At 37.9% G+C, this 12,222-nt stretch overlaps 1 pseudogene; it reads left to right on the top strand.

Moving 5' to 3' along the window:
• Positions 1-6,854: 6,854 nt before the first annotated feature.
• Positions 6,855-7,892, top strand: LOC130846475 (annexin A1-like; annotated as a pseudogene).
• The last annotated feature ends 4,330 nt before the right edge of the window (positions 7,893-12,222 follow it).

Here is a 12,222-nt window from a genome sequence, read left to right as displayed (position 1 = left end):
GCGGGTTCGATCCCTGGTTGGGGAGCTAAGTCCCACATGCCTCACGGCCAAAAAACCAAAACATAAAACAGAAGCCATACTGTAACAAATTCAATAAAGACTTTAAAAAAATGGTCCACATCAAAAAAAAAAAATCTTAAAAAAAACCCTCGACTTTGTAGTACTAGAAGGCAACACAGAGTAAAACAAAACAAAACAAAACAAAACAAAAATACCCTGAAAAATGCAGAAAGAGAAGAGAAACAAATCCACCACCTAGAGATAACCATTGGATATCTGCTTTCAAAATGCACTCTCCATCCCACTAGTTTCTTTTAAAGAAACACTAGTTATATCTCCATATTTTCCAAATATCAACTTTTCCTTTGGGACAGGATATTCATTCCTTCAAAAAGATCTACTAGGTCAGAACGCAGAAAAGATCAGCACAGGTGTTTTGGAACAGAAAAATGAGTGGCCTGTTTCCACCAGCAGCAACTCTTTTATGTACTTTGCCATTAATTATCAGCAACAACTGGGTGGTGTGAAAGATTTTCACTTGCACACTCCACTTCATTAAAAGCATTCTGTTTGATTTTTTTATGTGTACTTATTAAAGAAATGACACTGAAAAACAGCTGTAGCCCTTTATGCACTTAGACCATAACTTCTTTGCCTCAAGAGCTTGCCTTTAAACAACACAGTGAGTTAATTTGCAAGGGAGATACCATCTTTGTAAATTTCTCCTGGAATTATTTCTTTACCATGTTCCTAGTAGTCACTCCATCAATGGTAAAATTTGCATAACTTCCCCCATAAAACATTACATTTGTTAAAAAGTTATTTAAACTTGAAAATACATCATGTTTAGAATATTCTTCTTAAGTGACTCACAAGAAACATTTCTTCATGTATTTTATTATTAAGATAGAATGTAGAAAATTTGACACATGACAATGTAGCAGCAAACTTCTTAAAATGTGATTTATTTTAATGCTTGTTTCTTCAAATCTTTGGCGATACTCCTTCATGTGTTTTACACCAGTGTCTTCTGTCAAATAAATGTATTTCAGATTGTCACTTATTTTTTAGTTAATATTTTAGCTATTTTTACTAGTTCAGGAAAAATAATGGCATATTACTTTTTGTCTCTATCTATTAACCTCAAAAAAAAACCTCAAAAGAGGATGCCAAATATTTAGAAGCATGCTTAGTAAAGTTCTGTGATGTCCCAGACTGAATGTTGCATGACTTTAAACATCACTGAGAAAGCTGTAAAAGTTTGTCTTCATATCATGATTAACAAAAAAATTTTAAATGTCTTGATAATGATGATAGCTTCATATTAATTAACTAATACTAAAGGTATAATAAACTAATAGGACAAAATTCACCATTAAAAATGGTGTAGGTGATAATGAACTTTATTATTAACAGTATTTCAAATAGTCTTCTTGAAAGTCATTGCTTTTAGTAACATGACTTAAAAGAGAGCCCAACCACAAATAAGAGAAAAGTTCCACCATTTTGTTATTCGCTTGGGCAAACATTATTACTATTATATATAATCCACATTTTCTTTGCAGGAATATTTCCAACCCGTTTATCATCTTGGGAAGATCAGCTTGCATAAAACCTAATGTCATAATCCACTTATCCACTTAATTAAGCATGTATAAACCACAATATGTTGTCAAATGCTAGAAATGAATGACCTAGTGAAAGTACCTCTGTCAACCCTCGGTGTTGTAGAACTCCCACTTTTCCCTTATTTACGGGAGGTGACAAGGACTGTCTTAAATATAGCACCAGTTAGGGCCTGAATGTCATTCCACATTAAATATTAATAAATCAATTTTTTAATTTCAAGTATTTTAATAGATTTTATCCTTATGACAGTTTTAAATTTAAAGAAAAATTGAGAAGATAAAGTAGAGAATTCTGAGAATTCCCGCATGCTCCATACTTGGTTTCCTCTATTATTAACATTGTACATTAGCATGGTGTATTGTACACTTGTTACAATTAATGGACCAGTATTAATGTATTACTATTGACTAGCTTAATTTCTTTTTAAATTTTTGAAAAACGAAATGGAAATAAAGTTTCAACATTTTCTGCCTGTCCTGATGGATTTTCTTGCTTAGTGCTGATGTAATACACAAAAACTACAACTCCCAGAATGCACTGCTACTAAGTCCCTTCTCATTCCTGACTTGTGGTTGGTGCATCATTCCCAGTCTCTCTTGCCTCCTTTAGTGTTTCCTCACATTTTCCCCCATTCATCTTCAATGGTTTCTGGCATTTTCCATCTTCGCCTTGAGGTAGAAAGATAGTGGGTTGAGGACAGATGGAGATGAGAAACAAAACTCTGGGTAACTCCCCGAGAAGCACACACTGGGTAGAGAAGAACACTTCCTCTATTTTTTGGTTGGCCTGAGCCTGGGTCTGTGAGCCAGAGTTACAAACCGTCTTCATCTCTGTGTTTCAGATGTTCTCTAATTAGTGAGCCAGTCCTGGGTGTGCCATGAATTAAAGCATGATGGGGTATTCTCAGCCCTGCTCCATATGCTTTATAATTAGTGTCACTTCTTCCAAGGTGCTGGAATTAAGCTGCCAGTCTGTTTGTAGCTGGCTTTTCTGTGACTCTGTGTGCTGTCAATGAGGAGCTGGAAAAGGCTGCATGGAGGCTGTTAGCCAGGCACTGTTTAGAACCAGAAGTCTCTTTGGCTTACTATGGAAATTCTCCAAATAGCTTTATTGGGGATTGTGAAAGCCTAATGAGATAGAGGGTCTGGATGGCTGACAATAGGAGTCTGCCAAATTAAATGTGTTATAAGAAACAAAGCAGACTCTGAGTAGACAAAAGGGCACTGCACAATATGCACACTTCACTCACTGGGGGAAAGTTACCTTTCTTCAGCTTGTTGCAGCAAGAGAAAATATACCTCAGAGGAACAGTAGGACATCTCAATAAGAGCGAGCGAGTGGGAGCTTCTCATAGACTTGGGTCTATTCTGGGTGATCTTCAGGAGGGTTGAAGGTAGTGAGGGGTCAGTTCTGGAGTGGATTTTAGTGGGAGCGATTTGGTGATAGGCTGTCTTAATAGTTATTTTCTTGGAGGCAAGAGGATTAGAGCAAGTTGTCACTGATAAAGAAGTAATAGGCGTACACATTCCATGATGCATCAGGAAGCTCTGAGTCAAGGCAAGAATAAGTATTTTTGAGCACATTTTCAGCTCAAATAGCAAGGAAGATTTTTACTTCAAGAAACAAACAGAGAAGTAGTAGTCAGTGCACAAGTTTGAAGAGGGGGATGTTCAGTCATCTTGTGGTTGCAGAATGACCTCGTCTTGGCTTGTTTCAACCATGGGCCTTAGGTGGCTTTGTCCGAGCATTGCTCATCTTCTGTGAGCAAGTTTATGTTCTGCTGCGAACATCACAGCCCGGCCACCAGCTGCCAGCACCATTTTTTATATTCTCACATATTATCTCTTTGCTCCATTCACCAAGCCTATGATGTAGGTACTGTTTATATCATTGCATATTATAGATGTGGAAACTTGAAGTAAAAGAGAGGTTAAGCAGCTTGCTCAATACCATACTACTTGCTCATGCTGTTAACCACTGCTCTTCTAGAGTCTGGGATGGAGGGAGAATTACTCTGTTGCTTTTCCAGGTGTATCAGACATAGATGACTTTTTAAAAAAATTATTTATTTGGCCATGTCGGGTCTTAGCTGCAGCATGCTGGATCTTTTGTTGAGGCATGGGCTCTTCATTTTGGTGCGCTGGCTTCTCTCTAGTTGCCACGTGTGGGCTTAGTTGCCTTGCAGCATGTGGGATCTTAGTTCCCCAACCAGGATCAAACCCACATCCCCTGCATTGGAAGGTGGATTCTTAACCCCTGGACCACTAGGAAAGTCCCCCAGACATAAATGACTTTTGCACAAGTGCAGTTACTGACGTGTTCTCATCTGATAATGGGTTCACTTGTTGAGTCATCATAGAATTGTCCAAAGTGGTAAGAGCTGGGATGCTAGGTCAGAAAAGGAAAATTTTATATACATATCATATGAGACTTGAGTGACTGTCAATCATCACTATGCTGTCTACCAGCTCTGAGTAAGCTGTGCTTTCAACTGAAGCTTAAACTTAGAGTCCTAAAAGATCTGGTAATAGGTGTCAAGCAAAGGAGTTGTATTTTAATTAGAAAGATTCTCCTCCTGTTTGAGAGGACAGATAAGGTACTTACCCCATTGGGTCATTTTCTGGGCTACAAGCGGAGAACATTTGGTGACCTAAGGATGTGTGACTGGGATAAGGTAAGAGATTGTAAGGAAGAAAGCTAAGCATACTTGAGGTCAGTTATTTTGAAGGTAGTTATCTCGAGCTCAGAAATACTTACGTGGGCAACATCACTGCGCCTGCTGTATGCGTTTCTACTTTTCCGATTCCAAAAACCTTCCTGTTGTATCTGCAGGTAGGTGCTGATCCTTTTCTGCTTGCAGAGTTGGCCGTGAATCTCCAGATGAAAACAGATAATTCGTTTTTGTTCTTCCACCGTGTTTTATCGTGGATCCTGTATACATGTGATTTTGGGTGGGAAAGAAGTGTATTGGCTCAAATTTCTCAACTTGAAGGTGTTTTCCTTGTGAAGATGAAGTGAAGCACTGGGACAACTATTATAATCAGAAAAAAAAAGCAAAATGCTTATTTTAAAAATACATGTAAGTGTTCTATGTCTTGATTACAGTGGTGATTACATAACTGCTTGAGTCTTTCAAAACTCCTAGAACTCTACACTAACATGGGAAAATCTGGCTGTAGGTAAATTGTACCTAAATAAAAATAAACCTGCCTTATTCTTTTTCGACTGTGTTGGGTCTTTGTTTCTGCACATGGGCTTTCTCTAGCTGTGGCGAACGGTGGGGGGGGGGGGGGGGCTACTCTTCATTGTGATGGCTTCTCTTTTTGTGGAGCACGGGCTCTAGGCATGCAGGCTTCAGTCCCTGCAGCATGCAGGCTCAGTAGTGGCTCACAGGCTCTGGAATGCAGTCTCAGTAGTTGTGTTGCACGGACTTAGTTGCTCCATGGCACGTGGGATCTTCCCGGACCAGGGATCGAACCCATGTCCTCTACATTGGCAGATTGATTCTTAACCACTGTGCCACCAGGGGAGTCCCAAAACTACCTTTTAGAAACAGCGTGTTAGAGGGTAGAATGGGGCAGTCATTCTGATAGCCAAGAGCTGTTGGGCAATGGCCCTGCCCTTTATTTCATCTCACTTCTCTAGGTATGGGCTGAAATGGAATGCTTTAGCACAGGAGTACCCTGGGGGTAGGGGCTTCTCTGCAGATCCAGGGTAGAGTTGACAGTGATGCAGCAACCTACAAGTGGAGTGCACCCTGGTTGGACTGTCCCTGAGAAAAGCACTTGCATATCTCTTTAATGGGACAGGCTCTTTTAAGAAAGGGAAGAAATGAACCCTACAAAACATAAAGAGATGAACAGCTGTTCTTTGGTAGAAGGAACTAGAGTCTGGGCCACTTGTTCCACCTGCAGGATGCAGTGGAGAGGTGGGAGATGGCAACCTAAAACATTAGATAAAATACTGCCCTAAAAACACCCCTGGTTAAAAAAAAAAAAAAAAAGACATTAAAATCATTAAGCAGTAGGGTGGGAAGAATTGGGACACTGGGACTGACACATATACATTACCGATACTATGTATAAAATAGACAACTGACGGGAACATACTGTATAGCACAGGGAACTCTACCTAATGCACTGTGGTGACCTAAATGGGAGGGAAGTCCAAAAGGGAGAGAGTATCTGTGTGTATATGGCTGATTCATTTTGTTGTGCAGTGGATGCTAACACAGCCTTGTAAAGCAACCATACTCCAATAAAAATTAATGTTAAAAAAACCATTAAGGACTTTCTAGGTGGCACAGTGGTAAAGAATCTGCCTGCCAATGCAGGGGACACGGGTTCAAGCCCTGTCCTTGGAAGATTCCACATGCCACGGAGCAACTAAGCCCATGTGCCACAACTATTGAGCCTGTGCTCTAGAGCCTGTGAGCCACAACTACTGAGCCCATGTGCCGCAACTATTGAAGCCCACGTGCCTAGGGCCTGTGCTCTGCAACAAGAGATGCCACTACAATGAGAAAGCCCATGCACCATAGTGAAGAGTAGCCCCTGCTCACAGTAACTAGAGAAAGCCCGTGTGGAGCAACGAAGACCCAATGCAACAAATAAATAAATAAAATTAATTAATTAATTAATTTAAAAAAAAATTAAGCAACCAAAGCATTAGAGCCTCCATTATTTACCACTGTTCTGGAAATTCTATGCCTTACAATGAGGAGATGAATATATAAGAGTAAAAGCTCTTCAGTAGAAGGCGACTACCATTAACTGTAAATAATACTGTTAAATCAGAACTTTCAAAAAAATCTACTGGAAAGCTATAAAAAGAAATAAAATTTGAATAGTTTCCAATTACAAAATACACACACAAAAACATTTTCCAATATAATACTTACCCTTTGGAAAATACAAAGATGTCATCTAAAATGGCAGTAATAAATACCAAAAGTAGATGGAACAAGGAAGATGCTGCATCAGTATGAAGAAAATGAGAGAGAGGGGCAGAAAGAGAGAAGGATCACCCCCCTGCATTGGAGGAATTCAGCGTTTAAAATATAAGAATTCTTTCCAAATTAGTTTATAAATTTAATGCAGTCCTAATTACATTCTCAAAGGGATTTTAAAGTTAATTTAGAAACAGAAATTAGTGAGCATGAACCTTTCTGAGAAGAATCTCTCTTTAGGTCTTTGGACGGAGGTGAAAAAAAAGATCCTTCAAAAATGGCAATGGTATCTGAATTCCTCAAGCAGGCCTGGTTTATTGACAAGGAAGAGCAGGAATACATTAAAACTGTGAAAGCATCCAAAGGTGGTCCTGGGTCAGCAGGGAGCCCCATCCTACCTTCAATCTATCCTCAGATGTTGAGGCCTTGCATAAAGCAATCACAGTTAAAGGTGTGGATGAAGCAACCATCACTGAAATTCTAACTAAGAGAAACAATGCACAGCATCAGCAGATCAAAGCAGCCTATCTCCAGGAAAAAGGAAAGCCCCGGGAAGAAGCTCTGAAGAGAGCCCTCACAGGTCACCTTGAGGAAGCTGCTTTGGCTCTACTGAAAACTCCAGCCCAGTTTGACGCTGATGAGCTCCGCGTTGCCATGAAGGGCCCTGGAGCTGATGAAGACACTCTGAATGAAATTCTGGCATCAAGAACTAACAGAGAAATCAGAGAAATTAACAGAGTCTATGGAGAGGAACTGAAGAGAGATCTGGCTAAAGACATCACCTCAGACACATCTGGAGATTATGAGAAGGCTTTGCTTGCTCTTGCTAAGGGTGACCGACCTGAGGAGCTTGCCATAAATGACGACTTGGCTGATATGGATGCCAGGGCCTTATATGAAGCAGGAGAAAGAAGAAAAGGGACAGATGTGAATGGGTCACTCCCATTCTGACCACCAGAAGCTACCCCCATCTTCGCAGAGTGTTTCAGAAGTATTCCAAGTACAGTAAGCATGACATGAACCAAGTTCTGGACCTGGAGCTGAAAGGTGACATTGAGAAATGCCTCACAGTTATTGTGACGTGTGCTACAAGCAAACCAATGTTCTTTGCTGAGAAACTTCACCAGGCCACGAAGGGTATTGGAACTTGTCATAAGATACTGATCAGGGTTATGGTTCCCATTCTGAAATCGACATGAACGACACCATAGCATGCTCTCAGAAGTTGTATGGCATCTCTCTCTGCCAAGCCATGCTGGATGAAACTCAGGGAAATTATGAAAAAATCCTTGTGCCTTTCTGTGGAAGAGACTAAACATTCCATTGATGATTTCAAGCTTTTTGATCAGAAGACTTTTTAATTATATCTTTTCATTCCATATCATAGATTTGAATAGGAAAGTTTCTTCAACAGGAATATAGTTTAGTAACTCCTTCCTGGAAAATATAGCTTATAAATCATTTTTTGTATTACAACTTTACATAATAGAGATAAGTTTTTTAAAAAATATATTTACCCAAAGCTATAAAACCCCATAAAGAGGTTGTTTTAGTAACATTGCCTGAGAAAAATGTTTATATTGCAGAAAATAAAATGATTTTACAGGAAAAAAAATAGAAATTAGTAAGAATAGCCTAGAAAACATCAGAGAGAAAAAAAGAATAATGAAAGAGAACTTGCTCTAGGAGATGTGCAAACATATTTTAAATCAATAATAATTAAAACAATAGGTTTTTGGCATCAGAATAGACAAAAAAAAAAACAGAGAAGAAAACCTGGAAACAGATCTAAACATATACAAGAATTTAGTGCATGATAAAGATGGACTTCACATCAGTAGCATAAGGATGAATTGCTAAATAAACAGTTCCTTTATTATTAGTTACCTCTTTTTAAAATACAGATCTTTATTTTACAACTCACCACAATGAATTCCAAAAAACTGAAGACTCAATTATGAAAAATTAAGTAAGCATAAAAGAACTATTTAAAACATTTAGGTGAATCTTTTCAGAATCTTGAGGTTAGAAAGCCAATCAAAGGCAAAAATTGTAAAGAAAAAAACCAAAAGATTTAAATGCATAAAATTTAAAACTTCACTTTAGCAAAGGTTCAATAAAAAAATTGAGGCAAAAGAAGAATTTGAAAAGATTCATATTTTGTAGGGGAAAAAAAGATGCAATTGTAAAGAGCTCTTACAAATCCAAAAGGAAAAGATGAATGCCACAGGAGAAAAACAAGCAAATGATGTAAACCAGCATTTCAAATAGATTGGATACAATCTTTTGATCAATAAGGATGAGATAATGTTTACTTTCACTTGTAGTCAAAGAAATAGAAACTAAAACAGTGAAAGGATACTGTTTTCCCTTGGCAGGTTTGGAAAGTAGAAACTGTAAGTAGGCACTGCATTTCTTAATTTTCATAAAAGATTTTGCTGTGATCCAAGAGAAGAAAGTCTGAAAATGGTAGCATTGAGGGCTGCTCTGTCCATTTTGGAAGCCACTGGCCACATGTAGTTATTGAGCACTAGGAATGTGACTAGTCCAAATTGTAAGTAAAATAGAATACAGTCCAGATTTTGAAAACTCATCAAAAAAAAAACACATAAAATATGTCATTAATATAGTTCATATTGATTACAAATTGTAAGATAATATTTTGGACATATTAGGTTAAATAAAATAATTTTACTTGTTTATTTTTGCCTTCTAAGATATGCTACAAGAAAAGTTTTGATTACACTGATAGCTCACATCTTTTTCTGTTGGACAGTGCTGCTTTAGGGCAAGGAGAGAGAATGGAGAGATTCATCTGAACTGAGAAGGGGTTAAGGGTCTGTGAATGTTGTCAGCTGCAAGGACCCATGCTCAGCCCTGGGACAATGCTTGGTGAAGGTGGGAATTGTCCAGTGGCGATGTGTGGCATAGAAGCATTAGTGGAACCTAATCAAATCGATAGGATTCCCCCCTCCCCCCATTTTCTAGGCACGAAGTAGTGACCCTGGGATAACCTAATATGAAAAAAACTAACTTTATTACTAGGTTCAATGGGGAATTACAATTAGATTTAATTTGTCATGAAAAAATAAGTATTTCCAAACCGGAGACTTCAGAGTGTATTTCATATTCACTCCACATGTCTATATATAGGTTTTAATTGCAGCATTGTTTATTACAGCTGAAAATTAGTAACAAGTTAAAAGTCCAATTATGGATAAGTCATTAAATAAATTATAGTGTATCCAAAAAATGAGTATCAAATAGTTATTTTAAACTGCTATAGAAAGATATCTAGTGACATGAAGGTGATCATATTCTAAGACATTTTTATTGAGGTGTAATGACATCAATGAACTGTGCATATTTAACGTGTAAAATCTAAGTATTAACATATGTGTATACTTGTGAAACCATCACCATAATCAAAATGATGAAAGCATCAATCACCCCCAAAAGTTATCTTTTGCATCTCCCACCCAGCCTTTCCCATCACCCAGCAACCACTGATATACTTTCTATCACTAGTGATAGAATCACTGTAGAATTATATATATATGGCATCGCACCACATATACTCTTTTTTTTTGTCTGGCTTCTTCCACTCAGTATAATTATTGTGAGATTTATAATGTTGCTACGTGTATTAATACTTATTTCTCTTGATTGCTTGAGTAAGTATTCCATTGTATGGATACACCACACATCTGTGGATGAAGAACTGGGTTATTTCCAGGTTTAGGCTATTATAAATAAAGCAGTTATGAATATTCATGTACATGTCCTTGGTTAATAAAGGGACCCCAAAGAAGAATCAATTATGAAAAATTAAATAAACATAAAAGAACTATTTAAAACATTTTGGTGAATATTTTCAGAATCTTGAAGTGAGAAAGCCAATCAAAGGCAAAAATTGTAAAGAAAAAAAATCCAAAAAATTTAAAACTTCACTTTAGCAAAAGTTCAATAAAAATATTGAGACAAAGGAAGAATTATACAAATATTTTTAGTTTTCTTTTTCTCTCTGGTGTTCATATTGTTTAATTCTTATTTTTGTTCACTGTTTCTTTCCTCTGTCCTTCCTTTTGCCATTTTGCTATTTAGCCCACCCACTGAATTTTTTATTTCAGTTATTGCATTTTTTAGTTATAAGGTCTTCATTTGGGTCCTCTTCACATCTTTTTATTTGCTGAGATTTTCTACATTTTTGGCTGAGGATTTCTGTTTTCTATATGTTTCAAGCATGTTTGTAATTGGTCGTTTAAGCATTTTTATGATGATTTTTAGAATCCTTGTCAGGTCATTCCAACATCTGTGTGATGTCACTGTTTTGTTTGTTTTAAATTTTTTTTATTGGGGTACAGTTGTTTTACAGTGTTGTGTTAGTTTCTACTGTATAGCAGAGTTCCCTGTGCTATACATTAGGTTCTCATTAGTTATCTATTTTATACGTATTAGCGTATATATGTTAATCCCAATCTCCCAGTTCATCCCATCCCCTCCTTCCCCACTTGGTGTCCATATGTTTGTTCTCTACATCTGTGTCTCTATCTCTGCTTTATAAACCAGTTCATCTGTACCATTTTTCTAGATTCCACATACATGCATTAATATATGATATTTGTTTTCCTCTTTCTGACTTCCTTCACTCTATATGACAGTCTCTAGGTCCATCCACATCTCTACAACGACCTAATTTTTTTCCTTTTTATGGCTGAGTAATATTCCATTGTTGATATCTGTTGATTCTTTTCTCACTCAATTTGAGATTTCCCTGGTTCTTTATATGATGAGTGATTTTCAATTGTATCCTGGGCATTTGGGGTATTTTATCATGAGGTTCTGGATTTTATTTAGATAATCTCTTTTGACGTGTCATCTCTGACATCTAGCTGGTGAGGAAAGGGGAGAAACACTTCACTACTGCCACACAGGGTGAAAGTCCAGTCCACCTCCTTTGACGCCCCAGGGAGAGGAAGTGCCTTGCTATTGCTGAGCAGAGGAGAGATTTTCCACTACCCACTAGGCTTCCACTGGTACCACCCCAATGGGTGGGAAGTGGGGGTGGAGCTTCATTACAGCCAAACAAAGTGTGGAAATCTGTTCTCTGCACCTGGCCTTTGCTGACATGGTAGGGAGAGGGTAGGGGGTATGGTTTCTCCCACAGTGTTTGACTTGGGTGGGCTAGTTATTGTCTAAAAAATTTCTGTCCTGCTGCTCCTTTACTGGGTTTTGCCTGGTGGGAGCAGACTTTTCTTGGGGCCTTTTTTGTTGTTGTTGTGTCCTTTGGAATTTACTCATTGCCTATTTTAGTCTGGAACATATGAGATTAAAAAGAAAACCCAGCAAACTCACTGTCACATTGATCTTTGGGTCTCCAGGTCCCTGGCCAGTCTGCCTTCTCTCCATCTTTCAGAGTCCAGTAAAGACTCTGTTTTATATACAATGTGCAGGGCTTTCAGCTGTATGCAGCAGGAAGCATAGAGGAAAGTGTGGCTGCTCCATCTTGGTCACATAATATTCTTTTAATTAAAAACACAGCATATAATAAATTAACATGTACATATGTTTGCATTTTGTAAGAAAAACAAATCTGTACATGTAATGGAACACAGAGTGAGACTCTTGTTGCCCAGAATTATTGC

This window comes from Hippopotamus amphibius, chromosome 2 (assembly GCF_030028045.1).
Source record: "Hippopotamus amphibius kiboko isolate mHipAmp2 chromosome 2, mHipAmp2.hap2, whole genome shotgun sequence".
Classification (NCBI taxonomy): Eukaryota; Metazoa; Chordata; class Mammalia; order Artiodactyla; family Hippopotamidae; genus Hippopotamus; species Hippopotamus amphibius.
The sequence above is the reverse complement of the archived record's forward strand: the minus strand, read 5'-3'. Positions and strand labels throughout refer to the sequence as shown.